This window comes from Solanum stenotomum, chromosome 10 (genome assembly GCF_019186545.1).
Source record: "Solanum stenotomum isolate F172 chromosome 10, ASM1918654v1, whole genome shotgun sequence".
Taxonomy (NCBI): domain Eukaryota; kingdom Viridiplantae; phylum Streptophyta; class Magnoliopsida; order Solanales; family Solanaceae; genus Solanum; species Solanum stenotomum.
The window spans coordinates 26,159,075-26,187,050 of record NC_064291.1 but is presented as its reverse complement, the minus strand read 5'-3'; the positions used below and the strand labels follow the sequence as shown (position 1 = coordinate 26,187,050).

General features: G+C 39.1%; 1 pseudogene; it reads left to right on the top strand.

The window, feature by feature from the left end:
• The first annotated feature begins 24,682 nt into the window (after positions 1-24,682).
• Positions 24,683-27,726, top strand: LOC125842848 (uncharacterized; annotated as a pseudogene).
• Positions 27,727-27,976: the final 250 nt, after the last annotated feature.

Below are 27,976 nucleotides of genomic sequence, written 5' to 3'. Positions count from 1 at the left end.
ATATTTCGGTCTTTTAGTTTCAGTTTTGCAAGATTTAGCTGGGGCATGTCCCAGTACTTCTAGTCAGGTAGAGGCTATTTTCAGACATAGTTAGATTCAACTTAGTATTTGAGTTTGATATTTCTCTTATATTAAAACTCTCAGATTTGATATATATTCTGTTTAGAATGGGTATTCCCCATCACTTTCATTTTCACGATATTTAAGCTTCCACATCAGTTGTTGTTATTCTTAGTATGCTCATGTCATGCTAGTAGGGTTAGCTTAGGGTAATTGGTGATCCTATGTCCCGTGTTTGCGTCTCGGGGTTATCTCAGAGCGTGACAAACTTGGTATCAGAGCACTAGGTTAAAGTGTCTTAGGATGTCTGAAAGGGCGCTAGGTAGAGTCCTTTTCATGGGTGTGTAGTGTGCACCACATCTAATGAGAGGGAAACTACAAAGTGATTTAGGAAAAATCTTCATTTTTCTTGTTACTCTTATCGTGCGTAAGGTATGATCTAATTCCTCATTCTAACTCGACGTTCTACATTTTAGTGATTATGCCTCCTCGTAGAGCTAACGCTAGGAATGCGAATGCCAAGAACGCAAATGCAGCTTCTCCAGTTCCAGATCAAGAAGTTTCAAATGCAGAGTTCAGGAATGCCATTCAGATGTTTGCTCAGAGTGTGGCCAACCAGAACAATCAGCAGGTCCGAGGTCAGGCAGATACTAATGTTGGGTCAGCTATAGCCAGAGTGAGAGAATTTGTTAGGATGAATCCGCTAGAGTTCTTAGGATCGCAGATTGGTGAGGATCCCCAGAACTTCATTAATGAGGTCAATAATATCTTTGAAGTGATACAGGTAACTGGGAATGATCGGGTTGAGTTAGCATCTTACCAACTTAAGGATGTGGCTCATATCTGGTATACTCAGTGGAAATAGAGCAGGGGTACATATGCAGCTTCGATCACTTGGGATTGCTTTAGTAAGACCTTTCTAGACAGGTTCTTTCCAGGAGAGTTAAGAGAGGCAAAAGCTCATGAATTTATGAACTTAAGACAAGGTAGCATGACAGTCCAAGAGTATGGGCTCAACTTTACCCAACTCTCCAGTATGCTCCTCACATGGTTGCTGAATTGGGTGGTGGTAATCACTCGCAATTTCAGCAGAAGTCTTCAACTCCAACACCTTTATCAACTAGTGGTCCATCCTCCAAGTTCTGTTATGATTAGAAGGGTAGGGTAGGGTATCGGGCTCTAAGTCTCAAGGAAGTGTTTCAGGTACCAAAACCTACCTAACTTGTCCCAAGTATGGTAAGAACCATCCATGCGAGTGCCTTGCAGGAATGGAAGGATGCTTTGGGTGTGGTCAGTCTGGTCACAGATTGAAATATTATCCATCTAGACAAGGTCAAGGAGGTAACAATGGTGGAGATCAGTCCACAACTTCAGCAGCACCAGCAGGTCGCCCGACTCAGCAAGGTAATCATCTGGTACATGTGGCAGTCAGCGCCAAAATAGGTTGTATGCTCTTCAGGCTCGCTAGGATCAGGAAGACTCTCCAGATGTAGTCACTGGTACGTTCCAAGTCTTTGACTTAGATGTTTATGCTTTGTTTGATCCAGGGGCTACTCTTTTATTTGCAACTCCTTATATAACAGTCAAATTTGATGTAGTCCAGAAAGTCTTTCAGAACCTTTCTCAGTCTCTACTCCAGTCGGTGACCCAGTTATAGCTAGATGGGTATACAAAAATTTCCGTGTCACAGTCTCCCAGAAAGTCACCTCAGTAGATCTTGTAGAGTTAGAAATTTTAGACTTCGATGTCATTCTAGGCATGGATTGGTTACATTCCTGTTATGCCTCAGTCGATTGTAGAACTAGGATTGTTCGTTTTCAGTTTCCAGATGAGCAAATCCTCGAATGGAAGGGTAGTAGCTTAGCGCCTATAGGTCGATTCATTCGCTACCTTAAGGCCAGAAAGATGATTTCTAAGGGTTATCTCTATCATCTAGTGTGGGTTAAGGATTCAAGCTCTGAAACCCCAACTCTTGAGTCAGTTCTCGTAGTTAATGAGTTCCTAAAAGTGGTTCCAGAAGATCTTCTCAGAGTTCCTCCCGAAAGGGAAATCGACTTTGGAATTAATCTCCTTCGAGATACCCATCCTATCTCTATTCCTCCTTACAGAATGGCTCCAGTTGAACTTAAGGAATTGAAAGAGCAGTTGAAAGACCTTCTAGATAAGGGCTTCATCAGACCTAGTATTTCCCCGTGGGGTGTACCAGTGTTGTTCGTGAAAAAGAAAGATGGTTCTCTCAGAATGTGCATTGACTATAGGCAGTTGAACAAGGTCACAATCAAGAATAAGTATCCCATCCCCAGGATTGATGACTTGTTTGACCAACTTCAGGGTGCTAGTCATTTGTCAAAGATAGACCTCAGATTGGGTTATCATCAACTCAAAGTCAGAGATAGTGACATTCCAAGGACAGCCTTCAGAACTCGGTATGGTCATTATGAATTTGTAGTTATGTCATTTGGACAAACCAATGCTCCTTTTATGGATTTGATGAACATAGTGTTCAAGCAGTACTTGGACTTGTTCGTTATCGTCTTTATTGATGATATCCTCATTTACTCTAGGAATGAGGAAGAACATGCGAACTATTTGAGGGTTGTCCTACAAAATCTCAAAGATCGCCAGTTATTCACCAAATTTAACAAGTATGAGTTTTGGTTACAATTAGTTGCTTTCCTTGGGCATATAGTATCCAAGCGAAGGGATCCGAGTGGATTCCCAGAAAATAAAAGTAGTGAAACAATGCCCTAGACCTACCTCTCCTACAGATATAAGAAGTTTCTTGGGTATAGCAGGTTATTATAGAAGGTTCGTGGAAGGATTTTCATCCATAGACTCTCCATTGACTAAGTTGACTCAGAAGAAAGTCAAGTTTCAGTGGTCAGATGATTGTGAGAAAAGCTTTGCAAAATTGAAAACTAGGTTGACTACAACTCATGTTGTGACTCTACCAGAAGGTTCAGACGGTTATGTTATCTATTGTGATGCGTCCAGAGTTGGCCTAGGTTGTGTGTTGATACAACGAGGTAAGGTTATATCTTATGCTTCTAGACATCTTAAGATGCATGAGAATAACTATCCAACTCATGACCTTGAGCTAGCAGCAGTGGTGTTTGCACTTAAGATTTGGAGACATTACCTGTATGGTGTTCACGTAGATGTGTTCACAGACCATAAAAGCCTTTAATATGTGTTCACCCAGAAAGAGTTGAATCTTCGCCAGAAGAGGTGGCTTGAGTTCCTCAAGGACTACGATATGAGTGTGCATTACCATCCTGTTAAGGCCAATGTGGTAGCAGATGCTCTTAGCAGACTATCTATGGGTAGTGTAGCGCATGCTGAAGAAGAAAGAAAGTAACTAGCAAAGGATGTTCACAGACTTGCTCGCTTAGGAATTCGTCTTATGAGCATATCAGATGGTGGTGTAACAGTTCAGAATGGGTCAGAGTCTTCTTTGGTAGCGGAGGTGAAGGAAAAGCAAGACAGTGATCCGATATTGCTTGAACTAACGGGTGCAATCCACCAGCATATGGTTGATGTTTTCTCCCAAGGGGGAGATGGTGTGCTTCGCTATCAGGGTCGATTATGTGTTCCTAAGGTGGGAGAGTTAAGACAACAGATTCTTGCAGAAGCCCATAACTACAAATATTCTATTCATCCACGCGCTACTAAGATGTACCGTGATCTGTAGGAAGTCTATTGGTGGAATGACATGAAAAGAGATATAGCAGATTTTGTGGCTAAGTGCCCCAATTGCCAGCAAGTCAAGGTAGAACATCAGAAACCAGGAGGTATGACTCAATAGATCGACATTCCTACTTGGAAATGAGTAGTGATCAACATGGACTTCATCACAGGTTACCTCATACTCGCAGACAACATGACTCCATTTGGGTGATAGTTGATAGAGTTACTAAGTCTTCACGCTTTTTGGAGGTTAAGACTATAGATTCAGCGGTGGACTATGCCAAGCGTTATATTAATGAGATAGTTAGGTTACATGGGGTTTCTTTGTCTATCATCTTAGATAGAGGTCCTCAGTTTACCTCCCATTTCTGGAAGTCATTTCAGAAAGGTCTTGGTACTCAGGTTAATCTTAGCACAACATTTCATCCACAGATGGATGGTCAGGCAGAGCGTATCATTCAGACCTTACAGGATATGTTGAGAGCTTGTGTGATCGACTTCAAGGGTAGTTGGGATGATCATCTTCCTCTTATTGAGTTCGCCTACAATAATAGCTACCGTTCCAGCATTCAAATGGACCCTTATGAGGCACTGTATGGGCATAGATGTAGATCTCCAGTTGGTTGGTTTGAAGTAGGTGAAACAACCTTGATAGGGCCAGATTCAGTTCATGATGCTATGGAGAAAGCAACTCATTAGAGATAGACTTAAGACAACCCAGAGTTGCCAGAAGTCTTATGCAGATGTAAGGAGAAAGGAACTAGAGTTCCAAGTTGATGATTGGGTTTTCTTGAAAGTGTCGCCTATGAAAGGGGTGATGAGATTTGGCAAGAAAGGAAAGCTCAGTCCTAGGTTTGTAGGCCCTTACAAGATCTTGGAAAGGATTGGTAAAGTGGCTTATGAGTTAGAGTTGCCAACAGAACTAGTAGCAGTGCATCCAGTTTTTCACATTTCGCTATTGAAGAAGTGTGTGGGTGATCCAACATCTATTGTACCCTTAGAAAGTGTGGCTGTGAAGGATAGTCTCACTTATGAAGAGATACCAGTTGAAATCCTTGATCGTCAGGTTCGAAGGTTAAGAAACAAGGAAGTCACTTCAGTGAAGGTTTTGTGGAGGAGTCAATCCGTAGAGGGAGCTACTTCGGAAGCAGAAGCAACCATGAAGGCCAAGTATCCTCACATTTTTCCTTCCGATTCTATTCCAGCTTAAGGTAATAGTTCCTCTTCAGTTTTTCAGTCATTCATGTGCAGTTTCAGTCTTAGTTGTTCCTTCAGTTTGTACTTGCATTTTCAGCATATTTGCATGTTCTTGGAACTTAATTCGGTTCGAAATTAGTTTCCAGTGTTTAGTGTTAGGGTTGTAGCCCTTTCCCTCTATTTCAGCTAGTTTAGTCTTCATTCGAGGACGAATGTTTCCAAGGAGGAGATAGTGTAACACCCCGTATCCGAAAAGAGACCTTAAAACAGATTTCCAGAAGTTGCAAGTGCAACTAACGAACGCCACCCACGGACCATAGGGTGACCCATGACTCGTGCTGGTGGTCCGTGGTTCACATCTGCCCCTCCAGAACTCAACCCTAAATTCGTCTAAGGGTCGACCCACGGCCAGACCCACGGACCGTGGTCCACATCCGTGGACCAGACCCTTAGAAACCAGCCTCCAGTAATGATCCACGGTTTACCAGCACGATCGACGGTCCGTTAGTCCAGTCCATCGGTGACTAGGACAACAGTTAAGTTGGGGGTATTTTGGTTTTTTTCTATTTTGTTGGACTTCTAAACTACGTCGTTTTAACCCTAAACTACGTGGTTTTGGTTAGTTTAGTATAGAAATATAACTATAACTTACCTAAGTCAAATCATTCATCAAAACTTAGAAAGTTAGAACGCTAAGAGGAGAAAGAAGTCAAGTTGAATAGCGCAACAAGTTTCCTCTAGTTCCGACCCTGAAACCGAAGGATTTTTCCGTGGAATTCGTCACCAGGTATATGGGATTTCACTAGTGGGTTCCTTTCTCCCATTAGGTCCCTAGAATTCAGTCAGATTCTAGATTCTCTATTATTAACTAGACATAGGGTTTCTAGAACTTCAGCATATTATCATGAACTAGTTAATTTAATGTTCCAAATCAGATTATCATGTTATTACTAAGTTTCTCATATGATATTTAGAACCCTAGTTGTATATATTCTTTAGTTCATGAATTATGCATGCTAGGTCAGATTATTCAGTTATTACAGATATATACATGCTTCAGTTTACGAATGTCACATTTTCAATCATAATTGTTGTATTCTCAGTTTGCATGACAGTTTGAGGTATCCAGTATATTACAGAAATCCAGTATTAATGTGCTAATCATTTAATCTATTGGGAGTAGCATAATACCGAGTTGGACTAGGGTCAGTCACCCATATAGTCCCAGAACTACGAGCCATGTAGGTTGTAAGTCCCCTCTGTGGGAATCATTTTAGTGATCGCGCCAGCATGCCTCTACACCTTTGGCTAGTGTATTAGGTCCTCTCGTTGAGGCGTATACATCTAACTCCACATTTAGCTCATGTGGTTTTATGTCGGTTATTAGTAGCTCCCACAATTCAGTCAGACTTTAATGCATTGACCACATTTCAGTACAATTAGTGGTAGGTATCAACATGTTATAAAAGTGGTCTTTGTATTCAGTTAGTTCAGTATTCAATATCTATATCATGTTCAGTTTATGTCCTTGCTTTATTGCTTGTTCAGTTATATGTTATTTCACCTTTACTCTATCCTGCTTGCTCAGTACCTCTCAAGTACTGACACATACTTTGCGCTACATCTTCTCGTGACGTAGGTTTAGGTCCTTAGCAGTCAGATCAGACATAGATTGGTTCCCAATCTCTAGTTCAACAGCATCGCATAAGTGGTGAGTCCTCATTCTCCGAGGACAATAGTCATGTTATTTACTTCAGTATTTCGGTCTTTAATTTTAGTTTTGCTAGATTTAGCTGGGGCATGTCCTAGTATTTCTAGTTAGTTAGAGGCCATTTTCAGACATAGTTAGATTCAACTTAGTATTTGAGTTTGATATTTATCTTGTATTAAAACTCTAAGATTTGATATATATTCAATTTTAAAATGGGTATTCCCATTAGTTTCGTTTTCATGATATTTAAGCTTTCGCATCAGTTGTTGTTATTCTTAATATGCTCATGTATGCCAGCAGGGTTTGCCAGCATGACAGCAAGCAAGCTAGACTACCCATACTCACCGCTTTCCGGCTTAGTGTGTCCGCCACAACATTAGCCTTACCCAGATGATACTGGATGGTCACATCATAATCCTTGAGTAACTCCATCAACCTTCGTTGTCTCAGATTTAGGTCCTTTTGAGTGAATGCATGTTGTAGATTACGATGATCAGTAAATACCTCACACTTGACACCATAAAGATAATGCCGCCAGATATTAAGAGCAAACACTACCGCTGCCAACTCTAAATCATGTGTTGGGTAATTCCTCTCATGCACCTTCAACAACCGTGATGCATAAGCTATATCATTCTTATCCTGCATCAACACAACACCCAAACCCGAATGTGAAGTATCACAATAATTAATGAAATCTTTACCTTCCACGGTAGTGCCAGAATAGGTGATGTGGTCATAAGGGTATTGAACTTTTGAAAGCTCTCATCACATTTTTCGGTCCATTCGATAGGCACCTCTTTTTTGGCCAGCCTTGACAAATGCATGGAAATAGAAGCAAAGTTTTTCATAAATTGATGATAGTAGCTAGTGAGCCCCACAAAACTCCTAACTTCAGTCATAGAGATGGGCGATACCCAATTCTTATCCGCTTCATTCTTTCGGGGATCTCTAGAGTCACAAATTTCGCATTACAATTTAACACAACATAATGGGGGGACAACCAAGTCATGCATAATATTATACATATAAAAAATAACCAAATTAGCCCAGGTCTGGAAACCCATAAACAAGATAGGGCAAGCACGATACACATGGGTCACTATGACTGACTCTCCAACTGGGGTAGAAACATGGATGGGGGCATAAAGTATATCACAAATCATATCAAAACCCAAGGCAAACTGAACTGATACATATGAATAAGTAGAACCCGGATAAAACAAAACAGTAGTCATCCGGTCACAGACAAGAATAGTAGCTGTGATCACTGCATCAGATGCCTCAGCCTCGGTCTTGCCCTAGAAAGCATAATGCTGAGCCCTGTCATCTTGATGGGCGACCTCTTTATCTGGCTGCACTTCTCCCCTACCTGTATTACCATTTCCCCAGCCACCACGACCTCACTGATTTCCTCCTCGCCTACCTTGTGGACGCCCTCTACCATTTTTATAGTTACCCGCGGGTACCTCCACTCTAGTTTGCTGTTGCGCTGATTCCAACATGCGCGGTTGGGGACAATCTCTCTTCATGTGCCCAGGTTCCCTACAATTATAGCAACTACGATCAAAAGACGGTCTTCCACTAGTCGAAGATGCGACTCTCTTAATATCCTGAATAAAATTCTGCTGTGGAGTTCCCGAGTAACTATCTATAGAAGTGGGCATGTCGGATTGAATTGGCCGGGCCGCAAGCGTCGGCCTACCTGGACCTCTGGAGTAAGAACCCTGAAAGTTACCTGTGCTTTTGGCTTTCTTAGCCAAAGCCTTAGCCTGCCCATCGCTTCTAACTCCCTCTACTTTCTTCATAAAGTCGGTCACCTAATCAAAGCTCTTTCCTGTAGAAGTCATGTGAACAGACAATACCTGATGTTTGGGGTTTAGTCCCATGACGAATAGATGAATCCTTTCCTCCTCAGTAGACACCAATTGAGTAGCATATCTAGCCAATGCATGAAATATATCCTCATAAGCAGCTACAGATATACCACCCTGCTCCAAAGCCATGAAATCATCCTTCTTGCGATCCCTCAAAGTCCGGGGCACATACTTTTCCAAAAACAGAGCATGAAACAGTGTCCAAGTGAGTGGGGGAAAAACTGACGATCTGCATTCCACATAAGCCCTCCACCACTATTTAGCCTCACCTTGAAGCTGGAAGGTAATGAACTCTACCCCATGCTGATGTACAATACCCAACTTATAAAGTCTCTCATAACAATCCAAGATGAACTCATAAGCGTCCTCACTCTCAGAACCATGAAACACCGGCGGCTTTAATTTTAGAAACTTAGTCAACATTTCATGCTCATTACCAGTCATCACAAGAGCTAATAGGGGATTGAAAAAGGCATCAGTGCCTACAGTTCAACCCACCTTAGGGACAGTAACAAAAATAGGGGGTTGATGGGGGTTTGAGTTGCTTGAACTGTGTTGAGAACTCCAGGACCAACCAATCTTTTTAGGAAAGTCATAATTTGTTGAATTAACACTAGGTCCAAGGGAGGAATACCTGTAGTTTCAGCATGCACCTCTTCCTCTTGTATAACATCCTTCTCATTCTCTACCTCTTTGTGATGCGTAAGAGGAACCTCATTTCTGGGAGCATTTTCAACCGAAGCTCCACCCCTAGCGGGTGCTATCATTCCTCGGCCTCTACCCCTTGCTCTTCCTCTACCCCTGCCTCGACCGCGGCCTCTTACTGCGGACTCCTTAGCGGGATCATTGACGGGAGCTACAGGCCTAACGTAGTTGAAGCGAGTGTTAACCATCTCCTGACAGAAGAGTGAAGGAGATTAGATACCAATTTGGATCACGAGATACCAATTAGAATCAATTTATAGAACGTAAGGAGACAAGAGAAAATAGAGAGATTTCCTAAAGTCCTATAACCTCTCTAAGAAAAGTATAGACGTCTCCGTACCGTTCTGCAAGACTCTACTAAACCCATTTTGGTACACCAAGAACAACGAACCTAATGCTCTGATAACAGCTTTGTCACGATCCAGACTATCATGAGTGGCACCCACACCAACCCTCCGGTGTGAGAACCATCACTACAACCCAACTACACAACTTAACAAAAACTAGAACATTTAAAGATACAGAAGCTGGTTTAAATGTCTAAAGAAAATTGGAGTTCCCATAAACTCTGAAAGTTAATAAAACCATTACCAAAACATTTGTGGAAAACAACACCTAGAACTTGAAAGTCAATGTACCAAATAATCTAAAGTGCAACAAGTCTAAGAAAAAGGGTACAACCCCAACCAAACATTGGAAATATCTAAATAATAGTATGAGTCCGAAGAGAATGGACTAAATAAAATGAAGGATTCCATGGCAGCCTAAAAGAACTGGCTCACCCTTGAAATTTGGTCCGGATCACTGATCTCCTTACTGAGGTCTATCAGTAGCCGCCTAAAGATGCCCTTTACTTAACAAAGAATGAGCAAGCGCAGTATCAGTACACAACCACAATGTATTGGTAGGATTACGCGGCTATCCCAGTATGTGGAATATATATAAGCAATCACAATATAGTAAACATGACATGTACATAATATATACACATTTATCATTTCAAGAGCAATGTATAAATCCACATTCTCAATAACAAGTAAATATGACAATTCAATGGTCCTCTCATGGAACCCATACCCAAACTGTTAGTGTGACTGAACGTGACACCCGATCCTAATTAGTGTGCTGGAACGTTACACCTGATCCAATATATGTGTCGGAACGTGACACCCGATCCAATATATGTGTCTAAACATGACACCTGATCCAATCAATCACAACCACAATCACATTAACACTCATAATGTACATACTCATAATCATACAATCAAGTGTTGAATCATGGCATACATTTGTTCAATTATAGTTATTTTATCGAGTTTGATCAATAGTACTTCATTCACATATATACATGCATTACAATGAAGCAATTACCAACATACATCACACAAAATATGAAATCAAGCCATCACCTACCTTGAAACCAAGCTTGAATCCCCCCAAGGCACTTGAATCTTCCCTTTCCAGATTCTTTTCGCTTGTTCGTGTTCTAAAAAGAATAAATTAATGCAAGGATCAATACACGAGGCCTAATTACCTGGATTATAATCGAAATCATCAACCCTAGGCCAAACCCATGATCCTAATATGTAGTTAGGGCTTTTTCCCACCGTTAACTTCAGGCCAAAACCCTTCCCCGATGATAATTACCCATTAATCTAAGTTCTACAGATCGAATCATGGATTAGGGAGTAAAATTCTTACCTTTAGCACCAAAAGTCATTGAAAACTGTCAAGAACTCATCGTGGGTCTTCTCTTAACCCTTAAGAATGAAGTTTGCAGAAAAATAACGAAATTAGGGTTTTTCCTTGACTTAATTCGCGATTGGCCCGCTATAGTGGTCCCCAACCCGATACAGTGGCCCAACCCTGAGGGCTCTCACGAAGGCAGAACCTTGAAATTTGAGTTTGAAGCCCCCATTTCACAACACACCTTCAAACCAGGTGTTCAAAAACTACATGCTCACGCTAAGATCAGTTTTGAGAGTTCTACTCGCACGAATTCGAATTCGTAAAGTCATACTGGTTCCTTAACGTGTTAGATATCCACTCATGTGATCAAATTCATTATTGAATCTCTTATTCATTACCAAATTTCCATAGACTTTGCATGACTCATATTTCGTCCAAATCTGGACTAGGCTAGGAAATTCCAAGATACTACAAAAAGTTTTTCTAGCCCCAATTCTTACCTTGTTGGCTTTTCTATAACGACGGGAACAAGTCGTTACAATAGATACCAATTTACCCATCACTCGTCCCCGAGTGACAAACTAGGAAAAAAAGGCTAAAGTAAGGTTGGAGTAGTACCTGAATTGTTGAACAATTGAATACTTGTCTCGCATGTCCTTTTCATTTTTTCAAGTAGCTTTCTAAACTAGACGATGCTTCCATTGAACTTTCACCGTCTTTATCTCCTTGGTCCTAAGCTTCCGGACATCATGTTTAAGAATTGATATGCCATGATACTTTTTCAACATGGACACATGAAACAATGGATGAAATCCAGATAGGCTAGGGGGTAAGGCAAATCCATAAGCCACTGGCTCTATAAAGTCAAGAATTTCAAATGGACCAATATAGAGGACTAAACTTTCCATTCTTGCCGAATCTCATCACCCCTTTCATGGGCTACACTTTAAGAAGAACTTTATCACCAGTCTGAAATTCCATGTCTCTTACCTTATGGTCTGTATACTAGGAGCTTAGCTTGGATGTTTCTTACCTTATCCTGAGCATCCTTCACCAAGTCAACCCCCAAAAGTTTCACATCTCCAGCCTCAAACCATCTAATGGGTGATCTACATCCCCTTCCCTAAAATGCCTCGAATGGTGCCATGTCAATGCTGGAGTGGTAACTATTATTATAAGAGAACTCACACAACGGTAGGAACTTATCGCATTGTCCCCCAAAATCAATCACACGTACCCTAAACATGTCCTCTAATACTTGAATAGTTCTCTCTGACTTCCCATTCGTCTGTGGATGAAAAGTTGTACTAAAAGTGGGTTGATTGTCCAACTCATCATGCAATTTCCTCCAAAACTTGGATATGAACTGTGTACCACGGTTTGAGATTATAGAAAGGGGCATCCCGTGCAACCTTACTATATCTTGCACATAAACCTTAGCCAACCGCTGAGCATTATAGTCTATTTTGACCGGAATAAAATGGACTGACTTAATCAATCTATCAACCACTACCCAAATAAAATCAAACTTCCCCAAAGTTTTGGGAAGAACAACCACAAAATCTATAACTATCCTTTCCCACATCCATTCCGGAATTGGCATTCTCTGAAGCAAGTCTGCAGGCCTTTGATGCTCATACTTTACCTGATGACAGTTTTGGCACTTAGCCACAAACTCGGCAATGTCTTTCTTTATGCCAGGCCACCAATAAAGCCGTTTCAATTCTCGATACATCTTGGTCATGCTCGGATTAATGAAATACCGCGAACCATGGGATTCTGTCAACAATTTCTGAATCAAGTCATCCACTCGAGGAACACAAATCCTTTTTTAAAAGTGAGCATAGCCCCCGCATCTAAAGTCGCATCTTTTGCCTTGCGAGACACGGTTTTCTTTCTGAGCTCATTCAAACTGTCATCCTTAAACTGTTTGGCCTAGATTTCCTCAATGTATGTGGCCCTCACCTCAATGCTAGCTAACACCCCACCTTTTCCTGAGATGCCCAACTGCATGAACTTAGATTCGAAGGTTTGAATTTCCTTAGCTAAAGGTCGTTTGGATACACTCAAGCAAGCTAGACTACCCATACTCACCGCTTTCCGGCTTAGTGCGTCCGCCACTACATTAACCTTACCCGAATGATACTGGATGGTCACATCACAATCCTTCGTGTAACTCCATCCACCTTCGTTGTCTCAGATTTAAGTCCTTTTGAGTGAATGCATGTTGTAGACTATGATGATCAGTAAACACCTCACACTTGACACCATAAATTTAATGCCACCAGATCTTAAGAGCAAACACTACCATTGCCAACTCTAAATCATTTGTTGGGTAATTCCTCTCATGCACCTTCAACTGCCGTGGTTCATAAACTATAACATTCTTATCCTTCATCAACACATCACCCAAACCTGAATGTGAAGCATCACAATAAATAATAAAATCTTTACCTTCCACTGGTAGTGCCAGAATAGGTGATCTGGTCAGAAGAGTCTTTTGAAAGCTCTCATCACATTTTTTGGTCCATTCGAAAAGCACCTCTGTTTTAGCCAGCCTTGTCAAATGCATGGCAATTGAAGCAAATATTTAGACAAATCGACGATAGTAGATAGTGAGCCCTACAAAACTCTTAACTTTTGTCACAGTGCTAGGCCATACCCAATTTTTAACATCTTCAATCTTTTGGGGATCTATCATTACTCTTTCCCTTGAAACTACATGCCCCAAAAAGACAACTGAAGTCAACCATAACTCACACTTGGAAAACTTGACATATAACTTTTGTCTCCCAAGAACACCCAGAACAATACGAACATGCTCGGCATGCTCTTCCTCGCTTTTCAAATAAACGAAAATGTCATCAATAAAAACTATAACAAAAGAATCCAGAAAGGGTTTGAACATAGCATTCATCAAACTCATGAAAGGTGTAGGTGCATTTTTCAACCCAAATGACATCACTAAAAACTCATAATGTCCATAACGAGTTCTGAATGTTGTTTTGGGTACATCATCAGGCCTAATCTTTAACTGATGGTAACAAAACCTTAGATCAATCTTAGAGGAAACTGACACACCCTGCAACTAGTCAAAAAAATCATCTATTCGAGGCAACATATACTTATTTTGAATGGTGACCCTATTCAACTGTCAATAGTGTATGCACATCCTCATACTACCATCCTTCTTCTTAACAAACAAAACAGGATCAACCCACAGAGAGGCACTAGGACGGATGAAACTTTTATCAAGAAGTTCCTGGATTTGAGTCTTAATCACTCTCAATTCTACCGGAGCCATGTGATATAGAGAATTGGAAATGGGGCGAGTACCAGGTTCCAAGTCAATTAAGAAATCTATATCTATATCTAGAGGCATACCAGGCACTTCGGTAGGAAGCACTTCCTTAAATTCAAACACTATAGAAATATACTCAATAGAGGGAGACTCAACCTCAACATCCCAAATATGAGCCAAATATGCCAAACATCCCTGCCTTACTAGTTTCCTAGCCTCAGTGGAGGATATGACCTTAGCTAACTTACGCATGTACACCCCTTCCCACTTTAAGTTTTCCCTACCGGGTATCTCTAGAGTCACAAATTTCATATTACAATTTAACACAACATAATGGTGAGGGGGGGGACAACCAAGTCATGCCTAAGATTATATCAAAATCAGTCATATCCAAAATAACCAAATCAGCCCAAGTCTGAAAACCCATAAACAAGATAGGGCAAGCACGATACACATGTGTCACTATGACTGACTCTCCAACTAGGGTAGAAACATGGATTGGGAAATCAAGTATATCACAAATCATCTCAAAACCCAAGGCAAAATAAACTGATACATATGAATAAGTAGAACCCGGATAAGATAGAACAAGACTCATCCAGTCGTAGACAAGAATAGTACCAGTGATCACTGCATCAGACGCCTTAGCCTCGGTCTTTTCACTGGAAGGCACAACAATTAGCCCTGTTATCTGGACGGGCAACCTCTTACCTGGCTGCACTTCTCCCCTACCTGCATTACCACTTCCTCGGCCTCCATGGCCTCACTGATTTCCTCCTCACCCACTAAGTGGACACCCTCTACCATTATTACCATTGCCCGCAGGTACCACTGCTCTAGTCTGCTTTCGTGCAGTTTCCAACATGCGCAGTTGAGGACAATCTCTCCTCATGTGCCCAAGTTCCCCATAATTATAACAAGTACGATCAATAGATGGTCTGCCTTTAGTCGAAGAAGTCACTCCCTGGCTATCCTGAATAAAATTATGTTGTGGATTTCCTAAGTAACTACCTGTAGAAGTGGGCATGGCGGACTGAATTGGTCGAGCTGCAAGCATCGGCCAACCTAAACCTCTGGAGTAAGAACCTTGGAAGTTACCTTTGCTCTTGGCTTTCTTAGCCAAAGCCTTAGCCTACCTATCACGTCTAACTCCCTCTACTTTCTTCACAAAGTCGGTCACCTCATCAATGATCTTTCCTGCAGAAGTCATGTGAATAGACAATACCTGAAGTTCAGGGTTCAATCCCAAGACGAATAGATGAATCCTTTTATTCTCAGTAGTCACCAATTGAATATCATATCTAAACAATGCATGAAATTTAGCCTCATAAAGAGCTGCAGACATACCACTCTACTCCAAAGCCATGAATTCATCCTTCTTGCGATCCCTCAAAGTCCGAGGCACATACTTTTCCAAAAATAGAGCAAGAAACTGTGTCCAAGTGAGTGGGGAAAAACTGAAAATCTGCATTCCACATAAGCCCTCCACCACTGCTTAGCCTCACCTTGAAGCTGGAAGGTCATGAACTCTAACCCATGCTGATGTACAATACCTAACTTATGAAGTCTCTCTTAACAATCCAAGATGAACTCATAGGCATCCTCATTCTCATAACTATGAAACACGGGCGACTTCAGTTTTAGAAACTTTGTCAACATTTCATGCTCATTACCAGTTATCACAGGACCCAATAGGGGTCGGAAAAAGGCATCAGTGCCTACAGTTTCACCATCTTGGGGACAGTAACAGAAATAAGGGGGTTGGCGGGAGTTTGAATTGCTTGAACTGTGGGGAGAACTCCAGGACCAACCAATCCTTTCAGGAAAGTCATAATTTGTTGAGCTAACATTGGGTCCAAGAGAGGAATACCTGTAGTCTCAGCCTACACCTCTTCCTCTTGTCCAACATCCTCCTCATTATCGACCTCTACATTCTTCTCTACCTCTTCGTGATGCGCAGGAGGGACCTTACTTTTGGGAGCATTCTCAATCGGAGCTCCACCCCTAGCGGGTACTACCCTTCCTCGGCCTCTACTCCTGCCTCGATTGTGGCCTCTTGCTGCGGACTCCTCTGTAGGCTCATTGACGGGAGCTATGGGCCCGATGTCGTTGATGCGAGTGTTAACCATCTGTGGATAGAAGAGTGAAGGAGATTAAATACCAATTTGGATCACGAGATACCAATTAGAATCAAGTTATAGCAAGAAAGGAGACAAGAGAAAATATAGAGATTTCCTTAAGTCCTATAGCCTCTCGAAGAAAAGTACAGATGTCTCCGTACCATTTCACAATACTCTACTAGACTCATTTTGGTACACCGAGATCAACGAACCTAATGCTCTAATACCAACTTTGTCACGACCCCGACCGTCGTGACTGGCACCCACACTAACCCTCAGGTGGGAGAACCATTACTACAACCAAACTACACAACTTAATAAAAACTAGAACATTTGAAGATACAGAAGTAGGTTTAAATGTCTACAAAAAATTGGAGTTCCCATAAACTTCGAAAGTTAATAAAACCATTACCAAAAAATTTGCGAAAAACAACGCGTAGAACCTGAAATTCAATGTACCAAAATAGCTAAAGTGCAACAAGTCTAATAAAACGGGTACAACCCCAACCAAACATAGGAAATATCTAAACAATAGTCTGAGTTCGAAGAGAATGGACTAAACGAAATAAAGGATTCCATGGCAACCTAAAATAACTGGCTCACCCTTAAAGTCCGATCTCGATCACTGATCTCCTTGCTGAGGTCTATCAGTAGCTGCCTGAAGATGCTTGTACTCAACAAAGAATGAGCAACTGCAGTATCAGTACACAACCACAGTACACTGGTATGATCACACGGCTATACCAATAAGTGGAACATATATAAGCAGTCACAACATAGTAAACATGTCATGTACAAAATATATACACAGTTATTATTTCAAGAGCAATGTATAAATCCACGTTCTCAATAACAAGTAAATATGACAATTCAATGGTCCTCTTATGGATCCCATACCCAAACTGTTAGTGTGCCAAAACGTGACACCCGATCCAACATATATGCCAGAATGTGACACTCAATCCAATATATGTGTTGGAACATGACACCCGATCAAAATTAATCACAACCACAATCACATTCACACTCATAATGTACATACTCATAATCATACAATCAAGTGTTGAATCATGACATACATATGTTCATTTATACTCATTTTATCGAGTTTGATCAATAGTACTTCATTCACATACATACATGCATTACAATAAAGCAATTACCAACATACATCACACAAAACATGAAATCAAACCACCACCTACCTCGAAACCAAGCTTGAATCCCCCTAAGGCACTTGAATCTTCCCTTTCCAGATTCTTTCCGCTTGTTCGTGGTCTAAAAACAACAAATTAATGCAAGGATCAATACGCGAGGCCTAATTACTCGAATTACAATCGAAATCATCAACACTAGGAAAAACTCATTGTCCTAATATGTAGCTAGGGCTTTTCCCACCATTAAATTTAGGCAAAACCCTCCCCCGATGATAATTACCCATGAATCTAAGTTCTACAGATCGAAACACGAATTAAGGGAGTAAAATCCTTACCTTTTGCACCAAAAGTCATGGAAAACTGTCAAGAACTCGTCTTGGGTCGTCTCCTAACTCTTAAGAACAAAGTTTGTAGAAAAATAACGAATTTGAGGTTTTTCCTCGACTTAATTAGCGATTGACCCACTACAACAGTCCCCAACCTGCTACAACGGCCTTGCCCTGGCGGGATTAATTCCGCCTTGGTGGTTTACACAGAGACAGAACCTTAGAATTTGAGTTCCAAGCCCCCATTTCACAACACACCTTCAAACCATGACTTTCAAAAACTACATGCTCACGCTAAGATCAGTTTTGGGAGTTTTACTCCCCCAAATTCGATTTCGTAAAGTTGTACGGGTTCCTTAACGTCTTAGCTGTCCACTCATGTGATCAAATTCATTATTGAATCTCTCATTCATTACCACATTTCTCTAGACTTCGCATGACTTAGATTTTGCCTAAATCTTGACTAGGCTAGGAAATTCCAAGAGTGAAGGGTATATATGCTTTAGTTTTTGGATGGCAGGGGCACCAATGTCCCAAAAGTATGACGGAGGGTATCTACATACCATTTATGATACTTTGGGGGTATATTAGTCGTTTGTCTCTATAAAGAATAATTACAAAATTGTATGATTTACTTCAATAAAAAAGTGGTACCTCAAATTCCGTTAAACTACAAACTCACTATATGGGTTTAAATCACACTTGAATTTTTAAAAAGAAGAGTTGAAAACATAAAAAATTCATAGTCAATACAAAGGGAATTATGTACATGTGCTTATTATGCATTACCATAAAAGACACAATCCTTCACAAAAGTCACAATTCATCCGAAAAGTCAGAATTCACCAAACAAATCACAACCCTTCGAAAAAATCACAACCTTTCAAATAAGTCATAACCATCAATGTGGAAAGTTATCTGCTTTGAAAATAGTATAAGTAAATAAATATAAATATAAATATAAAATACGGAAAAGGGCCAAAAATACTCATGTACTAATCGAAAAGGTTTAAAAATACCCCTCATCCACCTATTAGGTTAAAATATCACGATCCGAGCCTACACCCTGGACGTGACCGACACTCAAGAACCATTGCTGGTCCCCAAGTGAACCCACATCCTGGACGACTACAAGCGGAAAACTAACTCAAGCATACAAAGCTTAAAACTAAATAAGATTCATTGAACTCAATTATACAGCTTTAACTCAAATGATTAACTCTGAATAAAATAGTATATTCAACTCCCCAGAAATAGGCAACTCAAGTCTTTAAAATATTTTAAAAAATAAATGAAACAGACTTCTCAAACTCTACTGTCTATCTATGAAGCCTTTAAATGACAAAGATGGAAGTCGGAACACGACCCAGGACATCCTAACAAAATTAAAATTAAATGGAATCCTCCGGAAGCAAGGAGGCTTACCAAAGCTAACTCGAACTGCAAGTTGTATTAATGAAGCTCCTGTTGATGACCCTAGCTACCTGTATCTGCATCATGAAATGATGCACGCCAAATGAGGTCAGTACATTGAATGTATGAGCATGTAAGGGGAATTCTAAAGCATAAAAATAAGCTTGAACTAATGGAAAAGAAACATACTTACATTTTCTCAACTCACTCAACTCAACTCAACTCAAGGAATACTCAATTATATTCAAAAGTACTCAAACTTACTCAACTCAGAAGTACTCAAGGATAAGATACTCAACTCAGAAATAAGGTACTCAACTCAACAATAAGATACTCAACTCTACGAAACATAGTTCAACTCAACTTAGAGAAATAGGGCCCAACTCAACAATAAGATACTCAACTCAAGATAAAGCAACAATAAAAGATGCAATATATGGAATGCTTTTAAAATAATAGATAGCAACTCAATGTATTGAAGAATACAATAATAACTCAGTTTGTATATTAAAATACAATATAACTCTGTGGGAGATTCTCTAACCAACAACCATCATTATGAGCTATGTGATGATGCAGCGTCGAGCCCACGCTACCAAAACTGTCCTATACTTTGCCAGGGTATAGAACCTACTACTAAGTGGATCCACTAGTATATACTAAAAGCATTTAGAAATCATCTAAAATGTATGACCCTTTCTACCCACGTTGGCTACATAGTTTAGAAGGACTTTGAGTTATTTGAACTCATCCTCATATCGGTGCTCAATACTACTCCATAAATGTAACTAGCTCATATGTTAAAACACATAACTCTTTTTGTGGTTTGAGATTATTACTCAAAAATCTTACTCTTAAAAACTATGGTACTCAAAACTACCCAAAAACTCTTTTGAAAATTAGTGTATCCTCTCATGTTAAATGTAAAAACATTTACTCTTAGGAATACTTAGTTCCCATATATCATTTTAAAGAAAATGAACTCAGCCCTACTTTTCCTCAAACTCAAATGCTCAAGTCTTAAAACAAGTTATAAATAATTATAAAAGACTTCTCAAAATAGGGTTCATGCCGAATTATGGACGTGAACAACTCAATTCAATGTTTTTAATAACCATACGTAGAACTCAATACTAGGAATTCAAAAACTCCAGAACTCAAGGATTGAATGATACTATTCATCTCAAAATGTTTGACTCAGAGGGTTCATGTGGAATTATGGACCTGAACAATCTCAATTCAAGGACTAACTGATACTACTCATCTCAAGATGTTTGACTTAGAGGGTTCATGAAAAATTATGGGCATGAACATCTCAACTGAAGGATCTTCATGGGTAACATGTAGTAGTCCCATGATTAGGAATATAATCTCAAAAGGGTTTAAAACTCAATACTCAAGACTTAGATCTTGAAGATACTACTCCTCTCAAAGATACTCAAATTATGGAGTTCATGCGGAAGTTATGTGCATGAACAACTCGACTCAAGGTTTTAAATAACAATACAGAACTCATGTGTACGACTCTTCTCATTCTCATACTTACTTCCTCAAAACTTAGCTCAAATCAATAGTTGATCTCAAATGATTCTCTATTTAACTCAAAGACCTTTTTGAACTCTACTCTTAACTCTTTCTTGAATTTGAATTATGAATTATGAATTCAAGAGTTATGATTCATAATATGAAAGATCTCGTGATGAATAAATGAGTTTTAGATAGTTAATCGTGAGAAATGGTTGAAAAACACTGTATGGGAGTAGGTCCGCAATGCGGTGATAAATTATAATATTTGGTCACGAAATAATTTTTGAAATAGTGGAGTCAACGACACGAATTGGGGCACTAATTTCTGCCCGATCTTGGCTTCTTCTCCCAAACTCGATTCAACTCATACCCACTGAAATTCGAAGGTAAAAACTCTCAAATTCCTATAACCCAGAACAATTTTAGCAAAACTCACTCAAGAATCATCAATTTACTCAACCCTTAACAAAATCTTCGCCTCACGAACTCAACCAAACATCAAGATTCAAGAACGAATAACAACTATTCAAGAAGGGATGAATTCATTAATGTAAAATATGATTGGCATGTGTATGAACAAACCCAACACTTTTAAAACTTACATACCTCTTAGGGATCAAATCCTTGGTGAAAATCCACAACAAAACTCAAGGATCTCGACGAACGCCTTAAACATTTTCTCTTTTCTCCTCTTTTCTCTTCTCGAACTCTCTTCTAAAACCCTAGGCATAAATTAGGATTGTAGAACTGAAACAAATCAGTTTAGACTCCTCAAACCTTACTAAATATGAATTATATCTGATTGGGTAAGGAAAAGACCAAAATGCCCTTCATATTTTCAGGTAACTTTCCTTAACTGGACAGCCTGACATCAAACAGGGCTATCTCCCTCATATGAGCTCAAAAATTAGCAAAACTCAGTGCGTTGGAAAGATAATCCAAAGACATTTCATATGATATCTTATGGGCCACCTAACTCATCATGTACTGAAAGTTATGGTCGTTTGAAGTTGACCCAAAATTTAGAAGAACTTAGGAATGACTTGAATGAATTTCTTTTTAGTTCTTTTTAGAACTTAAGGTGCTACATCTAGTGACCTTAACACTTAGGAAAATTTAAATTTCTTGGTAAAAACGTATTCACTACGAAGGATGGTTCGAGTCTAAACTCAAAAACTTTTCGGGGTGTTACAAAAAAAAACCCCTCAATCAACTTTTTTGGTCCAATATTACCCTTTAAACTAACATCCTTATATTTTTTTTAATTATTATTAATAATAATTATTATGTGGCGTCTTTTTATTAGATAAAGTTAAATTCCAACCCACCAAACTATCTCCTACCCACCCGACCCATATTGACATCCCTTGACCCAAACCCAATTAAAAGATCCATCAGAAATAAAAAAGATTGAATCATCTCTTCTCCCCCTAAACCTAATACATATTATAGTAATCTTTTTAGTTGGAATATTATAGTAATTTATCATTCAAGTTAGGAGGTGTTGTTAGTTATGAATATATATATATATATATATATATACACACACTAGATGAGAAATGCAAATGGGCAAGAATTTGGCTAATTTTGAGCTAAAATAAAGATCACTTTCAAAATGTGTTGTGAATCGAATAAAAATAAATCCAATATGAAATTAGGGAAAATTTTGCATTATAGAAAAGAGAAAAGACATAAAATCACCACTGAAGTTGTCCCAAATTTTCAGAAAGACACCTTAACTTTGCGGGTGTCCTCTTTACCCCACTGAACTACTTCAAAATAGTATGTATACCCCATTTTTCACCCAATACCACTTATACAAAGTTTGTATGTTACTCACTAATAGTCACTTGCTACATGTTAAAATAATTTTTAAATATTTTTATCTGATTTCTTTGCCTTTTTCTTTTTTTTTTCTCTTTCTTCTTCGCCTCAACTATGTTCTTCTGCCATTCCCTTCCCGCTACAACAGTCGTCAAACCCGTTGTGGCGGGGTGGATTTCGCGACAACATTACCAATTATTTGTCAAACTTCCACCAATTAATTTATATATGAAAATAAGCACCGTCAAATAATCAAAATTTAAATACTCAAAATATCACCAAGTCAAAATCTGACATTTAAATAACCACCTTCTCCAACTTCTTACTCTTAAATCGAGTTTTCCATAGTTTAACTACTCCCAAATCCCCAATCTTGATTTGTAGGAGGAAAAAAATCACTAAACTAATTTTTTTTAAAACAATAAGAATGAACACAATAACATTAGTTTTAAAAAAAAAAGACCAAAAAGGAGAAAGAGAAAACGAAAAAAAAATATGAAGGAAGCCATGGATGCTCAAGAAATATGGGTGAGCTAATGATGGTAGGGAAGATGAGAAATTTTTTTTGAAAAATTAAAAACTATTCCTAATAAAGTAAAAAAAAAAATTAATACATGGGTTTTTATATTTTTTTAAAAAATAAGTCAAATTGGGAGTGCCACATGACAATTTTACGTTGGTTTGAAGCTGTATCAAGAGTCCTTCACGCGCCCATATTTCGTGACAACACGAGTGGTGTTAAAATTAATCAAAAAGGTATATTTATTGTGGATTTAGATAGTTTTGTGGGGTAATATGACACTCGCAAAGTTAAGGTGTCTTTTTGAAAATTTGGAACAACTTCAATGGTGACTTTATGTCTTTTCTCTATAGAAAATTGTTAATTCAAAATAAATGTTATAGCTACAGTTTCATTTAATTCCAATTCGCTGCAAACTTCCTGTCATTCACCTCTCTCTCCTCTCGCTCTGGAATCTTGCTCGCCGCTCTCCTCTCTTTTGGCCATCTCTCCCTCACCTCTCGCACTTTATACAAACACAAATTATAATTTGTGTTTGTGTTTGTATAAAGTGAGAGACACTGTATATACAAACACATATCTCTGTCCTGTACACTTATAATTATATAAATACAAATATTTCCCTGCCCTGCACCTTTCTCTATAGCGGCCAGTGTGTCGCTATAGTGGGAGGCATCACGACAATCAGAGCACTGTAACGGAGGATGCTATAGCGGGCTGCTGCCTGTTATAATGAAGATGAAGGTCGCTATCGTAAACTTCATCTTTCCAGAACTCTGAGGGTGCCGCAATGACGCCCCTTGCCCCAGAAAGTGTCATTTTTCTCAAAATTCCTACAGATAAGTGTTCCTAAAGTACTCCTCTACTTAAATATTCATAAAAGCCAGTCATTTCAAGTCCTAAATCAGGCCTGAATCCAAGATTTTCTTCAAGAACAACCCTTCAACTTCCCCCACCATTTTGGAGTCGATTTTGGCCTTTTTCCCATAATCTTTACACCCAGAACGTTGTAGTAGTGTTGTAAATATAAGGGGAAATCTCATGCCTCAGGAATTTCGACAATCAAAGTAGTTGTTTTCAAAAATACAAAATAACCCAATTCTTATTCTACTCTATTCAAATCTCAGCATGCAATCATTCTTAAGTGTAAAACGAAGTAAGGAGAGTAGGGTATGTGATAGTTACCTTGGTTTGTCGTTTTGAAATGGAGTGATTGTAGAGTTGACAGAGTTTTGAGGGAATAGGGGGAGAGAAATAGGCATGAAAACCCATTCCCCTCCCTCTTATGATTCTTATTTACACAAGGTTGCTATAGCGGCGCTGTTATAGCGAAGTTATGGCCGTTATAGCGGGGTTATGATCACTATAGAGAGGTCCAGAATAGTAGACAAGATAAAATTTTTGTGGTGATTTTGTGTGTTCATTGTTCCTTTTCGGTAATCTTGAGGACATCGTATAGGGTGGTATGGTGTCTCTTGTGTAGTGAATGTATTCACGGCATGTCAAATCGTTTGGTGATCCTTAATAACCGGTCTATCTTCTTCCACCTAGGTAGTTATTTGGGGATGGACGATGGGTAAATTGGTATCTATTGTAAAGACCTAGTCCGTCATTACTACATGGCACTTTATGCAGAGTCCAAAAAGTTAACTTCGTCACTATTATTTGTTACAGGCAAAAGGTGGCTGCTTGTGCTGATCATTATGTAGGAGATGGTGGGACAGTAAAAGGAATCAATGAAAACAACAAAATTATTAATAGACATGGTTTGCTTAGTATACATATGGCAGGTTACTATAGTTTAATCATCAAAGGTGTTTCTACTGTTATGGTTTCCTATTCAAGATGGAATGGTCTCAGAATGTATAGAAAAAAGAAATGGTTACTAGTTTTCTTAAAGGCACACTTAAATTCAGAGTAAATTCCTAACTCTATCCTCTTGGTAAATTTAACTACATGTATGTTGCTTGGACCCTTTCAAAATGTTGTTGTATCCATGTTGGATTCTCAAAAATACATTTATTTTGGAGTATTTGATTCGGATACAACAACATTGTAGTGTTCAATAGATGTAACTTATGCTGCTTAGACCCTCCAAAAATGCCGTCACACTGTTTTGGAAGATCTAACAGAAGTGCGACAATATTTTTGAAGGATCTGACATGGTGTGGAAACGTTGTTGGAGCATACGATCAACATTGTAGTGTTTAAACGATACAACCTACATATGTCGTGGAACCTCCAAAAGTATTGTTGCACCCGTGTCTAATTCTTCAAACATTTGAGAGGATCCGAGCAACATTATAGTGTTCAATAGATGCAACCTATATTATTCGGAACCTCCAAAAGTATTGTTGCACCCCAGTCTAATTCTTCAAAAAAATTGGAGGATCCAACATCAGTGCACTGACAGTTTTGAATGACTCGAGCAACTTAGGATGAAACTAGATGTGATTTCAAATTCACATTATGAATGTTGCTCGGGTCCTTCAAAAAATTCAATTGTTTTGGAAGTTCGAGACGATTGTGATGACATTTTTGGAGGATCCGAGCAATATAGGATGCAACAAGATAGGGATTTCGAACTAACTTTGTGAATGTTTGTGGAATATGTTTCAGGGGTTTGTTATTTCAGATTGGGCAGGAATTGACAAGCTTACTTATCCTTGGCATACAAACTATACATATTCCATTCTTGAAGGTTTCATTGACATGGTTAGTAATTAATCAATTTATACCAAAATTAATAGCCATTTTATAATTTGTGCACGTTGTGGGCGAATCAACGATATCTGTAATGGCTATTTAAATTATGCATCTGTCTCGTACTATCACACAATTTTACAACATGAAGAACAAGTTTCGACTTGATTTACATGACCTTTAAAGAACTAATGTTTGCTCTTTTCCTGGTTGTATATTGTAGGTTATGTTGCCCTACAACTATACATAATTCATTGATGGTTTATCATATTTAGTGAACAACAACTTTGTTCAAATGACCCGAATCGACGATGTAGTCAAGAGAATTCTCAGGTTGAAGTTCCAAATGGGACTTTTTGAGAACCCTCTTGCTGATTATAGTTTGACAAAATATCTCGACAATCCGGTAAGTTCAATGTGTAGCGATAAATGATAGGGAAAATGTTTAAAATTGTTCGATTTTGCCTTCTTTTACGTGTTTGGCCCATTCATACTCTTGTCGTTACCAATTGTCTCATACTTGTCATTGCCATTAACGGAGTTCCAACATAAGACAATAGACTCCACATGTCCTTACGTTGGAGATCCTTTAAGGGTCAAGGGAAAAATCGAGACTTTTTCTAACGGTAGGGGTAAAACTAAACCAAAAGGTCAAATGAAGGACAAAGATGATCAATTTCAGATAGTACATGAGCAAATTTGATCGTTTTTCTAGATGAGATAACAAGTTATGAACTCAGAAAAAGTTAAAATCTTGAATTCATCTTTGTTGTGTTACAATCTTGTAGGAGCATAGAAAATTGGCAAGAGAAACAGTGACAAGGTCACTTGTTTTATTGAAAAATGGAGCAAATGCAGATAAACCAGTTTTGCCACTTCCAAAAAAAGTAACAAATATATTAGTTGCAGGAGCCCATGCTAACAATATGGGCTACCAATGTGGTTAATGGACCATTACATGGCAAGGACTTAGTGGAAACATAACAATTGGAACATTTCTTATCCCTCATCCTATATTGCTCAGACTCTTCAAAAGTATTGACATGTGCTTGTCCAATCCTCCAAAAGTAGTGCAATTTTTAAGGATCCAACACAAACACAACAACATTTTCTTAGACATCTAAGCAACATAAACCTCAACTTATATGTCCGAATTTGAGTTGAACAAGTCAAGCTATGACCTATTGGATTAAGGTATAATTCGTTTAGTTGGCCGTAACTAAAATCGGATGAGTTGAGTTATAATCCATTGCTTAATCCAATCCACTTTAACTCGACTTATCTTGATTTTTAACAACCTTCGGATGGATTTGGTTGAGCATGACTTGTTTATTGAGTTAACCGGGAATGTCCTTTGATAAACCTACCTAAGAAAAAGTACAAACAATATTGTACATTGATCAATTAGCAACTTTTTTTAACAGGTACTACAATCCTCTCAGCCATGGAGAACACGTACAGTTGATCCAGAAGCAAAGGTTGTGTATAAGGAAAATCCGGATAGCGAATTCGTCAAGTCCAACAACTTCTCCTACTCCATAGTCGTGGTGGGAGAGACTGCATACGCGGAATGTTATGGTGACAGCCTAAACTTAACAATCCCCGCGCCTGGTCCAGACATCATGACCTCGATTTGTGCCTCGGTGAAATGTGTCGTTGTGCTTGTCACGGGCCATCCGGTTGTGATCCAACCATACCTAGATCAAATAGATGCACTAGTAGCAGCTTGGTTACCAGGAACAGAAGGACAAGGTGTAGCTGATGTCCTGTTTGGTGATTATGGTTTTACTGGAAAACTAGCAAGGACTTGGTTCAAGACTGTTGATCAACTCTCTATGAATGTTGGTGATTCACATTATGACCCTTTGTTCCCTTTTGGATTTGGACTTACCACATAGCTTGTCAAGGCCTAAAAGAACTATTTTTTCTCACACAAACAATCTCGCAAAATAGAATGTGATACGATGAGATATAATGCAATAGAATTAAAGACCAAATAAGAGTTATGGCATTCAATCTCATATTGCATTCTCCCAGAGCATAGCTTGAAGCAAGGGTAAGAACTTTAGGCGGGACCTCCCTCTCTAGACACAATATCTTGAGTGCCTAGCTCTGCCCGTTCCCAATTCCATTAAAGAATGAATGGGTCTCCGAGA